Source organism: Idiotropiscis lumnitzeri, unplaced genomic scaffold, assembly GCF_059441095.1.
Source record: "Idiotropiscis lumnitzeri isolate Australia: NSW breed Sydney's pygmy pipehorse unplaced genomic scaffold, RoL_Ilum_1.0 HiC_scaffold_38, whole genome shotgun sequence".
NCBI lineage: Eukaryota > Metazoa > Chordata > Actinopteri > Syngnathiformes > Syngnathidae > Idiotropiscis > Idiotropiscis lumnitzeri.
Window position 1 is genome coordinate 95,995 of NW_028283576.1, and position 19,234 is coordinate 115,228.

General features: G+C 43.5%; 1 long non-coding RNA gene across 1 annotated transcript; it reads left to right on the forward strand.

Annotated features, from left to right (window-relative positions):
• Positions 1 to 279: 279 nt before the first annotated feature.
• Positions 280 to 3,720, forward strand: LOC148315792 (uncharacterized). Its single transcript, XR_015840569.1, has 3 exons — positions 280 to 386; positions 3,444 to 3,544; positions 3,620 to 3,720. It is a non-coding gene; the product is annotated as an uncharacterized LOC148315792 (long non-coding RNA).
• The last annotated feature ends 15,514 nt before the right edge of the window (positions 3,721 to 19,234 follow it).

Genomic DNA, 19,234 nt, shown 5'->3' on the forward strand with positions numbered 1-19,234 from the left:
ACAAGAATGAAGGCAAGTCACGCCCCCCGCTGTCCGTTCACTCCGCCAAGATGCTGGTCCAGGTGGTAGAGAGGATGAAGGCTCCCTTGTCTCTGTTCATGGTTTTTATGCCTCGCTTGCAGATCTCAATGGCCTCTCTGATCCAGCGCTGTTGTTTGTTCTCTTCTGTGCGGATGACCCTGCCCTTCTCCCGGTCCATGATGTGGTTTTCCCTTTTGCAGTGGTCAGTGATTGCTGATTTGTAATGTTCATGTTGTGCTTGTTCTTTTACTGCTCTGATTTTTTTCATTTTTTTGACAGGTAAGTCACACCCTCATGAAACATCAGCTCAAGACACCATCATGCGACACTCTGAAGAAGGCGAAAGACTCGCCGAAACATGTCAGGTAAAAAATTAACCTAAAACATAATTGTCTGCTTTTAATGAATCAGTCAAATATCAATAATAAGAAGACAAAATGAACCTAATACAAATAAATGAATGCTTAATAACTCCCCTGCACATGCTCCTAAAAATCCAAACCTTCACCTGTAAATAAAACGTCCCGACCTGAAGACATCGTAATGTTATTATTTTGTTATACACACAGTGCCGCCAAGTGGAATCAAAAATTTGTTTTTATTTTAATTTTCACGTACTGCACGGTGCCCTTTTGACGAATCCGACTGAAAATTAGTCAGAAAAGACTCAAGACAATGATCTTACTCTCTGCCGAATTTTGTGACGTTTTGGCAAAAGGCGTGGCTATTAAGGTGCTGAAAAGTCCGATTGTACTCTGTGGCAACAAAAGCTCCGGCAACATGACTCAGATGATCCTATCTTCTCGAAGTTGTACACATTTGAGGATACTTCAGCCCTGAAGACATCTACCAACTTATTTTACATCGTAGTAGTAGCGCCACCAACTGGTAAAAGCTAATACAAGTTATTTTCTTGGATGTTTTTCTCCGTGCAACTCAACAAGGTCGCCCTCATATATGCTCGGATGACTGTTTCGGCCATGAGGATGTCACAATACGAAATTCGTCCTTTTTCGTGAAAAGTTGTGGGAGTGGCATTGCACTGTTCGGCAATAAAACAAAGCTGATTATGAGGTTCTAAATATGAACGACAACTCGTAAAACTTTACACACACATCAGGCCGAGCAAATTTATCAATATTTTATACGTTAGTTGTGCAGCTTTTTTGAAATGGCTCGCCATGGCCCTCGAGAAATGTTAAAAAAAGCAGCTCTGGTTGAGTGTTTCACCTCGCTTTTTGTAAATTTTATGGAGTACAGTGAACCCTCGGTTATCGCGGTTAATGGGGACCGAGACCACCCGCGAAAACTGAAAATCCGCGAAGTAGCGGCGCACCTTCAAAAATGCTTAAAAAAAATATACAATATATATTATATATATATATATATATATATATATATATATATATATATACGGGGAGAGAGAGAGTGAAATTCATGTTATAACAAAAAAACCAAATTATTATTAAAACGTATTATTTTTTTATTCCCCAGCCATTCTTTTAGTATTTATTTAATTACTCCGACTTTTACCTGCTGGTACGCCGTCCGGTGTGCCCTGTGAAATGAAAGGTGGCATTCTTTATTTATTTATTCATTTATTCATTCATAACTGACAGCCTCGCGCTCCGCTCGTGCCCGGGTAGAAGAGGTGCTCCAATTTGGCTTAACTGTGACACACGCCCGCCCTCCTCCCCCGGAGCTTCCATTCGGTTAAACTTAGGGGCCGCTTGGCACCGCCCGTGCCCGGGGAAGGTGCTCCTCTTCGGCTTACTGTGACGCGAGCATGCCCTCCTCCTCCGGAGCTTCCATTCGGTTAAACTTAGGGGCCGCTTGGAACCGCCCGTGCCCGGGGAAGGTGCTCCTCTACGGCTTAACTGCCACGCACGCCGGCCGGAGCTCTGGTACGGTCCGAACCGCGCGAAACGTCGCCACCGATCGTGTCCGGGGGAACGTGCTCTTCTTCGTCCACTCTCCTCTTCGCCCACGCTCTTCTTCGGCGCACGCCGGCCGTCTAACCGCTCCAGCGCCCCGTCGTGCCGCTCGGCGAAACTACAATGACCCCCGAATATTTTTTAGACCCGCGAAGCACTGAACCCGCGAAAGGTGAACCGCGAAGTAGCGAGGGTTCACTGTATGTATAAGACCAAGACCTACAAAAAAGTCTCTTGGAGCAATGAGCTAGGTTTTACAGGAAGTCGGCCATTTTGAATTTACTTAAAAGGGGGCGGGTCACCACAATGGACTTTGTGTAGAAATTATTATTGGGGCCCGAGCAGCGACCGCGGCGAGGTCCCTATTGTTTTTGTAGAAATTATTATTATTATTATTTTTCCGATTGTTCGATCGCATTTTTGACCCCCGAAACATGCACAAAAACTCACCAAACTTGGCAGTCTCATCGGGCATGGCGAAAAATTTGATATTTTAACGTCTAATATGAACAGGAAGTGAGTTATGAATTTTTGAAAGTCCGACTTTTGCCCTTTTTTGCATGTTTACAGGGGTCATTCTTTTGCACCCTGATCCTAAAGGCTTCATCTGATTGCCTTAAAATTCTGTCTGTAGCATCTGAAGACCTGGGACAAACACTGGGGCTAAAATTTTTTGTTTCCGAAATACTATATGACGGGGGCGGGGCTTCAAAGTTTTCACTTAAGATTTCCTTCGCCGCAATGGAAAAAATGCTTAATAACTCTCCTGCACATGCTGCTAAAAATCCAAAACTTCACATGTACATAAAGAGTCTGTACCTGAAGACATCTATATGTTTATATTCAGTTATACACCTTGCGCCAATCAATATCATTTTTTACATTTTGACGTACTGCATGGTGCCCTTTTAACGAATCCGATTGAAAATTGGCTAGAAAAGACTCAAGACATTGATCTTACTCTATCCCTATTTTTATGACTTTCCTTCAAAGGGCGTGGCTATTACGGTGCCGCAGAGTCTGATTATTCTCCGTGGCAACAAAAGTTCCTGCAAAATGATTCAGATGATCCATCTTCTGGAAATCTTTCACATTTGAGGATATTCAGGCCCTGAAGACGGCTGCCAACTTATTTTTGATCGCAGTGGTAGCGCCACCAACTGGTTAAAACAAATACAAATTATTTTCGTTGATGTTTTTCTCCGGGCAGGTGAACAAAATCTACCTTATATTTGCTCGGATGAGTGTTTAGGCCTTGAGCATGTCACAATACAAAAGTCTTTCGCCTTCTTCAGAGTGTCACATGATGCTGTCTTGTGACCCGTCTTTATCAGCTGATGTTCCATGAGGGCGTGACTTACCTGTCACAAGAATGAAGGCAAGTCACGCCCCCCGCTGTCCGTTCACTCCGCCAAGATGCTGGTCCAGGTGGTAGAGAGGATGAAGGCTCCCTTGTCTCTGTTCATGGTTTTTATGCCTCGCTTGCAGATCTCAATGGCCTCTCTGATCCAGCGCTGTTGTTTGTTCTCTTCGGTGCGGATGACCCTGCCCTTCTCCCGGTCCATGATGTGGTTTTCCCTTTTGCAGTGGTCAGTGATTGCTGATTTGTAATGTTCATGTTGTGCTTGTTCTTTGACTGCTCTGATTTTTCATTTTTTTGACAGGTAAGTCACACCCTCATGGAACATCAGCTGATAAAGACGGGTCTCAAGACACCATCATGCGACACTCTGAAGAAGGCGAAAGACTCGCCGAAACATGTCAGGTAAAAAATTAACCTAAAACATAATTGTCTGCTTTTAATGAATCAGTCAAATATCAATAATAAGAAGACAAAATGAACCTAATACAAATAAATGAATGCTTAATAACTCCCCTGCACATGCTCCTAAAAATCCAAACCTTCACCTGTAAATAAAACGTCCCGACCTGAAGACATCTTAATGTTATTATTTTGTTATACACACAGTGCCGCCAAGTGGAATCAAAAATTTGTTTTTATTTTAATTTTCACGTACTGCACGGTGCCCTTTTGACAAATCCGACTGAAAATTAGTCAGAAAAGACTCAAGACAATGATCTTACTCTCTGCCGAATTTTGTGACGTTTTGGCAAAAGGCGTGGCTATTAAGGTGCTGAAAAGTCCGATTGTACTCTGTGGCAACAAAAGCTCCGGCAACATGACTCAGATGATCCTATCTTCTCGAAGTTGTACACATTTGAGGATACTTCAGCCCTGAAGACATCTACCAACTTATTTTACATCGTAGTAGTAGCGCCACCAACTGGTAAAAGCTAATACAAGTTATTTTCTTGGATGTTTTTCTCCGTGCAACTCAACAAGGTCGCCCTCATATATGCTCGGATGACTGTTTCGGCCATGAGGATGTCACAATACGAAATTCGTGATTTTTCGTGAAAAGTTGTGGGAGTGGCATTGCACTGTTCGGCAATAAAACAAAGCTGATTATGAGGTTCTAAATATGAACGACAACTCGTAAAACTTTACACACACATCAGGCCGAGCAAATTTATCAATATTTTATACGTTAGTTGTGCAGCTTTTTTGAAATGGCTCGCCATGGCCCTCGAGAAATGTTAAAAAAAAGCAGCTCTGGTTGAATGTTTCACCTCGCTTTTTGTAAATTTTATGGAGTACAGTGAACCCTCGGTTATCGCGGTTAATGGGGACCGAGACCATCCGCGAAAACTGAAAATCCGCGAAGTAGCGGCGCACCTTCAAAAATGCTTAAAAAAAATATACAATATATATAATAAATATATAAATATATATATATATATATATATACGGGGAGAGAGAGAGTGAAATTCATGTTATAACAAAAAAAACAAATTATTATTAAAACGTATTATTTTTTTATTCCCCAGCCATTCTTTTTGTATTTATTTAATTACTCCGACTTTTACCTGCTGGTACGCCGTCCGGTGTGCCCTGTGAAATGAAAGGTGGCATTCTTTATTTATTTATTCATTTATTCATTCATAACTGACAGCCTCGCGCTCCGCTCGTGCCCGGGCAGAAGAGGTGCTCCAATTTGGCTTAACTGTGACACACGCCCGTCCTCCTCCCCCGGAGCTTCCATTCGGTTAAACTTAGGGGCCGCTTGGCACCGCCCGTGCCCGGGGAAGGTGCTCCTCTTCGGCTTACTGTGACGCGAGCATGCCCTCCTCCTCCGGAGCTTCCATTCGGTTAAACTTAGGGGCCGCTTGGAACCGCCCGTGCCCGGGGAAGGTGCTCCTCTTCGGCTTACTGTGACGCGAGCATGCCCTCCTCCTCCGGAGCTTCCATTCGGTTAAACTTAGGGGCCGCTTGGCACCGCCCGTGCCCGGGGAAGGTGCTCCTCTACGGCTTAACTGCCACGCACGCTGGCCGGAGCTCTGGTACGGTCCGAACCGCGCGAAACGTCGCCACCGATCGTGTCCGGGGGAACGTGCTCTTCTTCGTCCACTCTCCTCTTCGCCCACGCTCTTCTTCGGCGCACGCCGGCCGTCTAACCGCTCCAGCGCCCCGTCGTGCCGCTCGGCGAAACTACAATGCCCCCGAATATTTTTTAGACCCGCGAAGCACTGAACCCGCGAAAGGTGAACCGCGAAGTAGCGAGGGTTCACTGTATGTATAAGACCAAGACCTACAAAAAAGTCTCTTGGAGCAATGAGCTAGGTTTTACAGGAAGTCGGCCATTTTGAATTTACTTAAAAGGGGGCGGGTCACCACAATGGACTTTGTGTAGAAATTATTATTGGGGCCCGAGCAGCGACCGCGGCGAGGTCCCTATTGTTTTTGTAGAAAATATTATTACTTTTATTATTATTATTATTATTATTATTAGGGCCTGAGCAGCGACCGCTGCGAAGTCCCTATTGTTTTTGTAGAAATTATTATTATTATTATTTTTCCGATTGTTCGATCGCATTTTTGACCCCCGAAACATGCACAAAAACTCACCAAACTTGGCAGTCTCATCGGGCATGGCGAAAATTTTGATATTTTAACGTCTAATATGAACAGGAAGTGAGTTATGAATTTTTGAAAGTCCGACTTTTGCCCTTTTTTGCATGTTTACAGGGGTCATTCTTTTGCACCCTGATCCTAAAGGCTTCATCTGATTGCCTTAAAATTATGTCTGTAGCATCTGAAGACCTGGCACAAACACTGGGGCTAAAATTTTTTGTTTCCGAAATACTATATGACGGGGGCGGGGCATCAAAGTTTTCACTTAAGATTTCCTTCGCCGCAATGGACAAAATGCTTAATAACTCTCCTGCACATGCTGCTAAAAATCCAAAACTTCACATGTACATAAAGAGTCTGTACCTGAAGACATCTATATGTTTATATTCAGTTATAGACCTTGCGCCAATCAATATCATTTTTTACATTTTGACGTACTGCACGGTGCCCTTTTAACGAATCTGATTGAAAATTGGCTAGAAAAGACTCAAGACATTGATCTTACTCTATCCCTATTTTTGTGACTTTCCTTCGAAGGGCGTGGCTATTACGGTGCCGCAGAGTCTGATTATTCTCCGTGGCAACAAAAGTTCCTGCAAAATGATTCAGATGATCCATCTTCTCGAAATTTTTCACATTTGAGGATATTCAGGCCCTGAAGACGGCTGCCAACTTATTTTTGATCGCAGTGGTAGCGCCACCAACTGGTTAAAACAAATACAAATTATTTTCGTTGATTTTTTTCTCCGGGCAGGTTAACAAAATCTACCTTACATTTGCTCGGATGAGTGTTTAGGCCTTGAGGATGTCACAATACGAAAGTCTTTCGCCTTCTTCAGAGTGTCACATGATGGTGTCTTGTGGCCCGTCTTTATCAGCTGATGTTCCATGAGGGCGTGACTTACCTGTCACAAGAATGAAGGCAAGTCACGCCCCCCGCTGTCCGTTCACTCCGCCAAAATGCTGCTCCAGGTGGTAGAGAGGATGAAGGCTCCCTTGTCTCTGTTCATGGTTTTTATGCCTCGCTTGCAGATCTCAATGGCCTCTCTGATCCAGCGCTGTTGTTTGTTCTCTTCGGTGCGGATGACCCTGCCCTTCTCCCGGTCCATGATGTGGTTTTCCCTTTTGCAGTGGTCAGTGATTGCTGATTTGTAATGTTCATGTTGTGCTTGTTCTTTTACTGCTCTGATTTTTCATTTTTTTGACAGGTAAGTCACACCCTCATGGAACATCAGCTGATAAAGACGGGTCTCAAGACACCATCATGCGACACTCTGAAGAAGGCAAAAGACTCGCCGAAACATGTCAGGTAAAAAATTAACCTAAAACATAATTGTCTGCTTTTAATGAATCAGTCAAATATCAATAATAAGAAGACAAAATGAACCTAATACAAATAAATGAATGCTTAATAACTCCCCTGCACATGCTCCTAAAAATCCAAACCTTCACCTGTAAATAAAACGTCCCGACCTGAAGACATCTTAATGTTATTATTTTGTTATACACACAGTGCCGCCAAGTGGAATCAAAAATTTGTTTTTATTTTAATTTTCACGTACTGCACGGTGCCCTTTTGACGAATCCGACTGAAAATTAGTCAGAAAAGACTCAAGACAATGATCTTACTCTCTGCCGAATTTTGTGACGTTTTGGCAAAAGGCGTGGCTATTAAGGTGCTGAAAAGTCCGATTGTACTCTGTGGCAACAAAAGCTCCGGCAACATGACTCAGATGATCCTATCTTCTCGAAGTTGTACACATTTGAGGATACTTCAGCCCTGAAGACATCTACCAACTTATTTTACATCGTAGTAGTAGCGCCACCAACTGGTAAAAGCTAATACAAGTTATTTTCTTGGATGTTTTTCTCCGTGCAACTCAACAAGGTCGCCCTCATATATGCTCGGATGACTGTTTTGGCCATGAGGATGTCACAATACGAAATTCGTGATTTTTCGTGAAAAGTTGTGGGAGTGGCATTGCACTGTTCGGCAATAAAACAAAGCTGATTATGAGGTTCTAAATATGAACGACAACTCGTAAAACTTTACACACACATGAGGCCGAGCAAATTTATCAATATTTTATACGTTAGTTGTGCAGCTTTTTTGAAATGGCTCGCCATGGCCCTCGAGAAATGTTAAAAAAAAGCAGCTCTGGTTGAGTGTTTCACCTCGCTTTTTGTAAATTTTATGGAGTACAGTGAACCCTCAGTTATCGCGGTTAATGGGGACCGAGACCATCCGCGAAAACTGAAAATCCGCGAAGTAGCGGCGCACCTTCAAAAATGCTTAAAAAAAATATACAATATATATAATAAATATATAAATATATATATATATATATATATATATATATACGGGGAGAGAGAGAGTGAAATTCATGTTATAACAAAAAAAACAAATTATTATTAAAACGTATTATTTTTTTATTCCCCAGCCATTCTTTTTGTATTTATTTAATTACTCCGACTTTTACCTGCTGGTACGCCGTCCGGTGTGCCCTGTGAAATGAAAGGTGGCATTCTTTATTTATTTATTCATTTATTCATTCATAACTGACAGCCTCGCGCTCCGCTCGTGCCCGGGCAGAAGAGGTGCTCCAATTTGGCTTAACTGTGACACACGCCCGTCCTCCTCCGTCCGGAGCTTCCATTCGGTTAAACTTAGGGGCCGCTTGGCACCGCCCGTGCCCGGGGAAGGTGCTCCTCTTCGGCTTACTGTGACGCGAGCATGCCCTCCTCCTCCGGAGCTTCCATTCGGTTAAACTTAGGGGCCGCTTGGAACCGCCCGTGCCCGGGGAAGGTGCTCCTCTTCGGCTTACTGTGACGCGAGCATGCCCTCCTCCTCCGGAGCTTCCATTCGTTTAAACTTAGGGGCCGCTTGGCACCGCCCGTGCCCGGGGAAGGTGCTCCTCTACGGCTTAACTGCCACGCACGCCGGCCGGAGCTCTGGTACGGTCCGAACCGCGCGAAACGTCGCCACCGATCGTGTCCGGGGGAACGTGCTCTTCTTCGTCCACTCTCCTCTTCGCCCACGCTCTTCTTCGGCGCACGCCGGCCGTCTAACCGCTCCAGCGCCCCGTCGTGCCGCTCGGCGAAACTACAATGCCCCCGAATATTTTTTAGACCCGCGAAGCACTGAACCCGCGAAAGGTGAACCGCGAAGTAGCGAGGGTTCACTGTATGTATAAGACCAAGACCTACAAAAAAGTCTCTTGGAGCAATGAGCTAGGTTTTACAGGAAGTCGGCCATTTTGAATTTACTTAAAAGGGGGCGGGTCACCACAATGGACTTTGTGTAGAAATTATTATTGGGGCCCGAGCAGCGACCGCGGCCAGGTCCCTATTGTTTTTGTAGAAAACATTATTACTTTTATTATTATTATTATTATTATTATTAGGGCCTGAGCAGCGACCGCTGCGAAGTCCCTATTGTTTTTGTAGAAATTATTATTATTATTATTTTTCCGATTGTTCGATCGCATTTTTGACCCCCGAAACATGCACAAAAACTCACCAAACTTGGCAGTCTCATCGGGCATGGCGAAAAATGTGATATTTTAACGTCTAATATGAACAGGAAGTGAGTTATGAATTTTTGAAAGTCCGACTTTTGCCCTTTTTTGCATGTTTACAGGGGTCATTCTTTTGCACCCTGATCCTAAAGGCTTCATCTGATTGCCTTAAAATTCTGTCTGTAGCATCTGAAGACCTGGGACAAACACTGGGGCTAAAATTTTTTGTTTCCGAAATACTATATGACGGGGGCGGGGCTTCAAAGTTTTCACTTAAGATTTCCTTCGCCGCAATGGACAAAATGCTTAATAACTCTCCTGCACATGCTGCTAAAAATCCAAAACTTCACATGTACATAAAGAGTCTGTACCTGAAGACATCTATATGTTTATATTCAGTTATACACCTTGCGCCAATCAATATCATTTTTTACATTTTGACGTACTGCATGGTGCCCTTTTAACGAATCCGATTGAAAATTGGCTAGAAAAGACTCAAGACATTGATCTTACTCTATCCCTATTTTTATGACTTTCCTTCAAAGGGCGTGGCTATTACGGTGCGGCAGAGTCTGATTATTCTCCGTGGCAACAAAAGTTCCTGCAAAATGATTCAGATGATCCATCTTCTGGAAATCTTTCACATTTGAGGATATTCAGGCCCTGAAGACGGCTGCCAACTTATTTTTGATCGCAGTGGTAGCGCCACCAACTGGTTAAAACAAATACAAATTATTTTCGTTGATGTTTTTCTCCGGGCAGGTGAACAAAATCTACCTTATATTTGCTCGGATGAGTGTTTAGGCCTTGAGCATGTCACAATACAAAAGTCTTTCGCCTTCTTCAGAGTGTCACATGATGCTGTCTTGTGACCCGTCTTTATCAGCTGATGTTCCATGAGGGCGTGACTTACCTGTCACAAGAATGAAGGCAAGTCACGCCCCCCGCTGTCCGTTCACTCCGCCAAGATGCTGCTCCAGGTGGTAGAGAGGATGAAGGCTCCCTTGTCTCTGTTCATGGTTTTTATGCCTCGCTTGCAGATCTCAATGGCCTCTCTGATCCAGCGCTGTTGTTTGTTCTCTTCTGTGCGGATGACCCTGCCCTTCTCCCGGTCCATGATGTGGTTTTCCCTTTTGCAGTGGTCAGTGATTGCTGATTTGTAATGTTCATGCTGTGCTTGTTCTTTTACTGCTCTGATTTTTTAATTTTTTTGACAGGTAAGTCACACCCTCATGGAACATCAGCTCAAGACACCATCATGCGACACTCTGAAGAAGGCAAAAGACTCGCCGAAACATGTCAGGTAAAAAATTAACCTAAAACATAATTGTCTGCTTTTAATGAATCAGTCAAATATCAATAATAAGAAGACAAAATGAACCTAATACAAATAAATGAATGCTTAATAACTCCCCTGCACATGCTCCTAAAAATCCAAACCTTCACCTGTAAATAAAACGTCCCGACCTGAAGACATCTTAATGTTATTATTTTGTTATACACACAGTGCCGCCAAGTGGAATCAAAAATTTGTTTTTATTTTAATTTTCACGTACTGCACGGTGCCCTTTTGACGAATCCGACTGAAAATGAGTCAGAAAAGATTCAAGACAATGATCTTACTCTCTGCCGAATTTTGTGACGTTTTGGCAAAAGGCGTGGCTATTAAGGTGCTGAAAAGTCCGATTGTACTCTGTGGCAACAAAAGCTCCGGCAACATGACTCAGATGATCCTATCTTCTCGAAGTTGTACACATTTGAGGATACTTCAGCCCTGAAGACATCTACCAACTTATTTTCCATCGTAGTAGTAGCGCCACCAACTGGTAAAAGCTAATACAAGTTATTTTCTTGGATGTTTTTCTCCGTGCAACTCAACAAGGTCGCCCTCATATATGCTCGGATGACTGTTTCGGCCATGAGGATGTCACAATACGAAATTCGTCCTTTTTCATGAAAAGTTGTGGGAGTGGCATTGCACTGTTCGGCAATAAAACAAAGCTGATTATGAGGTTCTAAATATGAACGACAACTCGTAAAACTTTACACACACATCAGGCCGAGCAAATTTATCAATATTTTCTACGTTAGTTGTGCAGCTTTTTTTAAATGGCTCGCCATGGCCCTCGAGAAATGTTAAAAAAAGCAGCTCTGGTTGAGTGTTTCACCTCGCTTTTTGTAAATTTTATGGAGTACAGTGAACCCTCGGTTATCGCGGTTAACGGGGACCGAGACCACCCGCGAAAACTGAAAATCCGCGAAGTAGCGGCGCACCTTCAAAAATGCTTAAAAAAAATAAACAATATATATAATAAATAAATATATATATATATATATATATATATATATATATATATATACGGGGAGAGAGAGAGTGAAATTCATGTTATAACAAAAAAACCAAATTATTATTAAAACGTATTATTTTTTTATTCCCCAGCCATTCTTTTAGTATTTATTTAATTACTCCGACTTTTACCTGCTGGTACGCCGTCCGGTGTGCCCTGTGAAATGAAAGGTGGCATTCTTTATTTATTTATTCATTTATTCATTCATAACTGACAGCCTCGCGCTCCGCTCGTGCCCGGGCAGAAGAGGTGCTCCAATTTGGCTTAACTGTGACACACGCCCGTCCTCCTCCCCCGGAGCTTCCATTCGGTTAAACTTAGGGGCCGCTTGGCACCGCCCGTGCCCGGGGAAGGTGCTCCTCTTCGGCTTACTGTGACGCGAGCATGCCCTCCTCCTCCGGAGCTTCCATTCGGTTAAACTTAGGGGCCGCTTGGAACCGCCCGTGCCCGGGGAAGGTGCTCCTCTTCGGCTTACTGTGACGCGAGCATGCCCTCCTCCTCCGGAGCTTCCATTCGGTTAAACTTAGGGGCCGCTTGGCACCGCCCGTGCCCGGGGAAGGTGCTCCTCTACGGCTTAACTGCCACGCACGCTGGCCGGAGCTCTGGTACGGTCCGAACCGCGCGAAACGTCGCCACCGATCGTGTCCGGGGGAATGTGCTCTTCTTCGTCCACTCTCCTCTTCGCCCACGCTCTTCTTCGGCGCACGCCGGCCGTCTAACCGCTCCAGCGCCCCGTCGTGCCGCTCGGCGAAACTACAATGCCCCCGAATATTTTTTAGACCCGCGAAGCACTGAACCCGCGAAAGGTGAACCGCGAAGTAGCGAGGGTTCACTGTATGTATAAGACCAAGACCTACAAAAAAGTCTCTTGGAGCAATGAGCTAGGTTTTACAGGAAGTCGGCCATTTTGAATTTACTTAAAAGGGGGCGGGTCACCACAATGGACTTTGTGTAGAAATTATTATTGGGGCCCGAGCAGCGACCGCGGCGAGGTCCCTATTGTTTTTGTAGAAAATATTATTACTTTTATTATTATTATTATTATTATTATTAGGGCCTGAGCAGCGACCGCTGCGAAGTCCCTATTGTTTTTGTCGAAATTATTATTATTATTATTTTTCCGATTGTTCGATCGCATTTTTGACCCCTGAAACATGCACAAAAACTCACCAAACTTGGCAGTCTCATCGGGCATGGCGAAAAATTTGATATTTTAACGTCTAATATGAACAGGAAGTGAGTTATGAATTTTTGAAAGTCCGACTTTTGCCCTTTTTTGCATGTTTACAGGGGTCATTCTTTTGCACCCTGATCCTAAAGGCTTCATCTGATTGCCTTAAAATTCTGTCTGTAGCATCTGAAGACCTGGCACAAACACTGGGGCTAAAATTTTTTGTTTCCGAAATACTATATGACGGGGGCGGGGCATCAAAGTTTTCACTTAAGATTTCCTTCGCCGCAATGGACAAAATGCTTAATAACTCTCCTGCACATGCTGCTAAAAATCCAAAACTTCACATGTACATAAAGAGTCTGTACCTGAAGACATCTATATGTTTATATTCAGTTATACACCTTGCGCCAATCAATATCATTTTTTACATTTTGACGTACTGCACGGTGCCCTTTTAACGAATCTGATTGAAAATTGGCTAGAAAAGACTCAAGACATTGATCTTACTCTATCCCTATTTTTGTGACTTTCCTTCGAAGGGCGTGGCTATTACGTTGCCGCAGAGTCTGATTATTCTCCGTGGCAACAAAAGTTCCTGCAAAATGATTCAGATGATCCATCTTCTCGAAATTTTTCACATTTGAGGATATTCAGGCCCTGAAGACGGCTGCCAACTTATTTTTGATCGCAGTGGTAGCGCCACCAACTGGTTAAAACAAATACAAATCATTTTCATTGATTTTTTTCTCCGGGCAGGTTAACAAAATCTACCTTACATTTGCTCGGATGAGTGTTTAGGCCTTGAGGATGTCACAATACGAAAGTCTTTCGCCTTCTTCAGAGTGTCACATGATGGTGTCTTGTGGCCCGTCTTTATCAGCTGATGTTCCATGAGGGCGTGACTTACCTGTCACAAGAATGAAGGCAAGTCACGCCCCCCGCTGTCCGTTCACTCCGCCAAAATGCTGCTCCAGGTGGTAGAGAGGATGAAGGCTCCCTTGTCTCTGTTCATGGTTTTTATGCCTCGCTTGCAGATCTCAATGGCCTCTCTGATCCAGCGCTGTTGTTTGTTCTCTTCGGTGCGGATGACCCTGCCCTTCTCCCGGTCCATGATGTGGTTTTCCCTTTTGCAGTGGTCAGTGATTGCTGATTTGTAATGTTCATGTTGTGCTTGTTCTTTTACTGCTCTGATTTTTCATTTTTTTGACAGGTAAGTCACACCCTCATGGAACATCAGCTGATAAAGACGGGTCTCAAGACACCATCATGCGACACTCTGAAGAAGGCAAAAGACTCGCCGAAACATGTCAGGTAAAAAATTAACCTAAAACATAATTGTCTGCTTTTAATGAATCAGTCAAATATCAATAATAAGAAGACAAAATGAACCTAATACAAATAAATGAATGCTTAATAACTCCCCTGCACATGCTCCTAAAAATCCAAACCTTCACCTGTAAATAAAACGTCCCGACCTGAAGACATCTTAATGTTATTATTTTGTTATACACACAGTGCCGCCAAGTGGAATCAAAAATTTGTTTTTATTTTAATTTTCACGTACTGCACGGTGCCCTTTTGACGAATCCGACTGAAAATTAGTCAGAAAAGACTCAAGACAATGATCTTACTCTCTGCCGAATTTTGTGACGTTTTGGCAAAAGGCGTGGCTATTAAGGTGCTGAAAAGTCCGATTGTACTCTGTGGCAACAAAAGCTCCGGCAACATGACTCAGATGATCCTATCTTCTCGAAGTTGTACACATTTGAGGATACTTCAGCCCTGAAGACATCTACCAACTTATTTTACATCGTAGTAGTAGCGCCACCAACTGGTAAAAGCTAATACAAGTTATTTTCTTGGATGTTTTTCTCCGTGCAACTCAACAAGGTCGCCCTCATATATGCTCGGATGACTGTTTCGGCCATGAGGATGTCACAATACGAAATTCGTGATTTTTCGTGAAAAGTTGTGGGAGTGGCATTGCACTGTTCGGCAATAAAACAAAGCTGATTATGAGGTTCTAAATATGAACGACAACTCGTAAAACTTTACACACACATGAGGCCGAGCAAATTTATCAATATTTTATACGTTAGTTGTGCAGCTTTTTTGAAATGGCTCGCCATGGCCCTCGAGAAATGTTAAAAAAAAGCAGCTCTGGTTGAGTGTTTCACCTCGCTTTTTGTAAATTTTATGGAGTACAGTGAACCCTCAGTTATCGCGGTTAATGGGGACCGAGACCATCCGCGAAAACTGAAAATCCGCGAAGTAGCGGCGCACCTTCAAAAATGCTTAAAAAAAATATACAATATATATAATAAATATATAAATATATATATATATATATATATATATATATATATACGGGGAGAGAGAGAGTGAAATTCATGTTATAACAAAAAAAACAAATTATTATTAAAACGTATTATTTTTTTTATTCCCCAGCCATTCTTTTTGTATTTATTTAATTACTCCGACTTTTACCTGCTGGTACGCCGTCCGGTGTGCCCTGTGAAATGAAAGGTGGCATTCTTTATTTATTTATTCATTTATTCATTCATAACTGACAGCCTCGCGCTCCGCTCGTGCCCGGGCAGAAGAGGTGCTCCAATTTGGCTTAACTGTGACACACGCCCGTCCTCCTCCCCCGGAGCTTCCATTCGGTTAAACTTAGGGGCCGCTTGGCACCGCCCGTGCCCGGGGAAGGTGCTCCTCTTCGGCTTACTGTGACGCGAGCATGCCCTCCTCCTCCGGAGCTTCCATTCGGTTAAACTTAGGGGCCGCTTGGAACCGCCCGTGCCCGGGGAAGGTGCTCCTCTTCGGCTTACTGTGACGCGAGCATGCCCTCCTCCTCCGGAGCTTCCATTCGGTTAAACTTAGGGGCCGCTTGGCACCGCCCGTGCCCGGGGAAGGTGCTCCTCTACGGCTTAACTGCCACGCACGCTGGCCGGAGCTCTGGTACGGTCCGAACCGCGCGAAACGTCGCCACCGATCGTGTCCGGGGGAACGTGCTCTTCTTCGTCCACTCTCCTCTTCGCCCACGCTCTTCTTCGGCGCACGCCGGCCGTCTAACCGCTCCAGCGCCCCGTCGTGCCGCTCGGCGAAACTACAATGCCCCCGAATATTTTTTAGACCCGCGAAGCACTGAACCCGCGAAAGGTGAACCGCGAAGTAGCGAGGGTTCACTGTATGTATAAGACCAAGACCTACAAAAAAGTCTCTTGGAGCAATGAGCTAGGTTTTACAGGAAGTCGGCCATTTTGAATTTACTTAAAAGGGGGCGGGTCACCACAATGGACTTTGTGTAGAAATTATTATTGGGGCCCGAGCAGCGACCGCGGCGAGGTCCCTATTGTTTTTGTAGAAAATATTATTACTTTTATTATTATTATTATTATTATTATTAGGGCCTGAGCAGCGACCGCTGCGAAGTCCCTATTGTTTTTGTAGAAATTATTATTATTATTATTTTTCCGATTGTTCGATCGCATTTTTGACCCCCGAAACATGCACAAAAACTCACCAAACTTGGCAGTCTCATCGGGCATGGCGAAAATTTTGATATTTTAACGTCTAATATGAACAGGAAGTGAGTTATGAATTTTTGAAAGTCCGACTTTTGCCCTTTTTTGCATGTTTACAGGGGTCATTCTTTTGCACCCTGATCCTAAAGGCTTCATCTGATTGCCTTAAAATTATGTCTGTAGCATCTGAAGACCTGGCACAAACACTGGGGCTAAAATTTTTTGTTTCCGAAATACTATATGACGGGGGCGGGGCATCAAAGTTTTCACTTAAGATTTCCTTCGCCGCAATGGACAAAATGCTTAATAACTCTCCTGCACATGCTGCTAAAAATCCAAAACTTCACATGTACATAAAGAGTCTGTACCTGAAGACATCTATATGTTTATATTCAGTTATACACCTTGCGCCAATCAATATCATTTTTTACATTTTGACGTACTGCACGGTGCCCTTTTAACGAATCTGATTGAAAATTGGCTAGAAAAGACTCAAGACATTGATCTTACTCTATCCCTATTTTTGTGACTTTCCTTCGAAGGGCGTGGCTATTACGGTGCCGCAGAGTCTGATTATTCTCCGTGGCAACAAAAGTTCCTGCAAAATGATTCAGATGATCCATCTTCTCGAAATTTTTCACATTTGAGGATATTCAGGCCCTGAAGACGGCTGCCAACTTATTTTTGATCGCAGTGGTAGCGCCACCAACTGGTTAAAACAAATACAAATTATTTTCGTTGATTTTTTTCTCCGGGCAGGTTAACAAAATCTACCTTACATTTGCTCGGATGAGTGTTTAGGCCTTGAGGATGTCACAATACGAAAGTCTTTCGCCTTCTTCAGAGTGTCACATGATGGTGTCTTGTGGCCCGTCTTTATCAGCTGATGTTCCATGAGGGCGTGACTTACCTGTCACAAGAATGAAGGCAAGTCACGCCCCCCGCTGTCCGTTCACTCCGCCAAAATGCTGCTCCAGGTGGTAGAGAGGATGAAGGCTCCCTTGTCTCTGTTCATGGTTTTTATGCCTCGCTTGCAGATCTCAATGGCCTCTCTGATCCAGCGCTGTTGTTTGTTCTCTTCGGTGCGGATGACCCTGCCCTTCTCCCGGTCCATGATGTGGTTTTCCCTTTTGCAGTGGTCAGTGATTGCTGATTTGTAATGTTCATGTTGTGCTTGTTCTTTTACTGCTCTGATTTTTCATTTTTTTGACAGGTAAGTCACACCCTCATGGAACATCAGCTGATAAAGACGGGTCTCAAGACACCATCATGCGACACTCTGAAGAAGGCAAAAGACTCGCCGAAACATGTCAGGTAAAAAATTAACCTAAAACATAATTGTCTGCTTTTAATGAATCAGTCAAATATCAATAATAAGAAGACAAAATGAACCTAATACAAATAAATGAATGCTTAATAACTCCCCTGCACATGCTCCTAAAAATCCAAACCTTCACCTGTAAATAAAACGTCCCGACCTGAAGACATCTTAATGTTATTATTTTGTTATACACACAGTGCCGCCAAGTGGAATCAAAAATTTGTTTTTATTTTAATTTTCACGTACTGCACGGTGCCCTTTTGACGAATCCGACTGAAAATTAGTCAGAAAAGACTCAAGACAATGATCTTACTCTCTGCCGAATTTTGTGACGTTTTGGCAAAAGGCGTGGCTATTAAGGTGCTGAAAAGTCCGATTGTACTCTGTGGCAACAAAAGCTCCGGCAACATGACTCAGATGATCCTATCTTCTCGAAGTTGTACACATTTGAGGATACTTCAGCCCTGAAGACATCTACCAACTTATTTTACATCGTAGTAGTAGCGCCACCAACTGGTAAAAGCTAATACAAGTTATTTTCTTGGATGTTTTTCTCCGTGCAACTCAACAAGGTCGCCCTCATATATGCTCGGATGACTGTTTTGGCCATGAGGATGTCACAATACGAAATTCGTGATTTTTCGTGAAAAGTTGTGGGAGTGGCATTGCACTGTTCGGCAATAAAACAAAGCTGATTATGAGGTTCTAAATATGAACGACAACTCGTAAAACTTTACACACACATGAGGCCGAGCAAATTTATCAATATTTTATACGTTAGTTGTGCAGCTTTTTTGAAATGGCTCGCCATGGCCCTCGAGAAATGTTAAAAAAAAGCAGCTCTGGTTGAGTGTTTCACCTCGCTTTTTGTAAATTTTATGGAGTACAGTGAACCCTCAGTTATCGCGGTTAATGGGGACCGAGACCATCCGCGAAAACTGAAAATCCGCGAAGTAGCGGCGCACCTTCAAAAATGCTTAAAAAAAATATACAATATATATAATAAATATATAAATATATATATATATATATATATATATATATATACGGGGAGAGAGAGAGTGAAATTCATGTTATAACAAAAAAAACAAATTATTATTAAAACGTATTATTTTTTTATTCCCCAGCCATTCTTTTTGTATTTATTTAATTACTCCGACTTTTACCTGCTGGTACGCCGTCCGGTGTGCCCTGTGAAATGAAAGGTGGCATTCTTTATTTATTTATTCATTTATTCATTCATAACTGACAGCCTCGCGCTCCGCTCGTGCCCGGGCAGAAGAGGTGCTCCAATTTGGCTTAACTGTGACACACGCCCGTCCTCCTCCGTCCGGAGCTTCCATTCGGTTAAACTTAGGGGCCGCTTGGCACCGCCCGTGCCCGGGGAAGGTGCTCCTCTTCGGCTTACTGTGACGGTG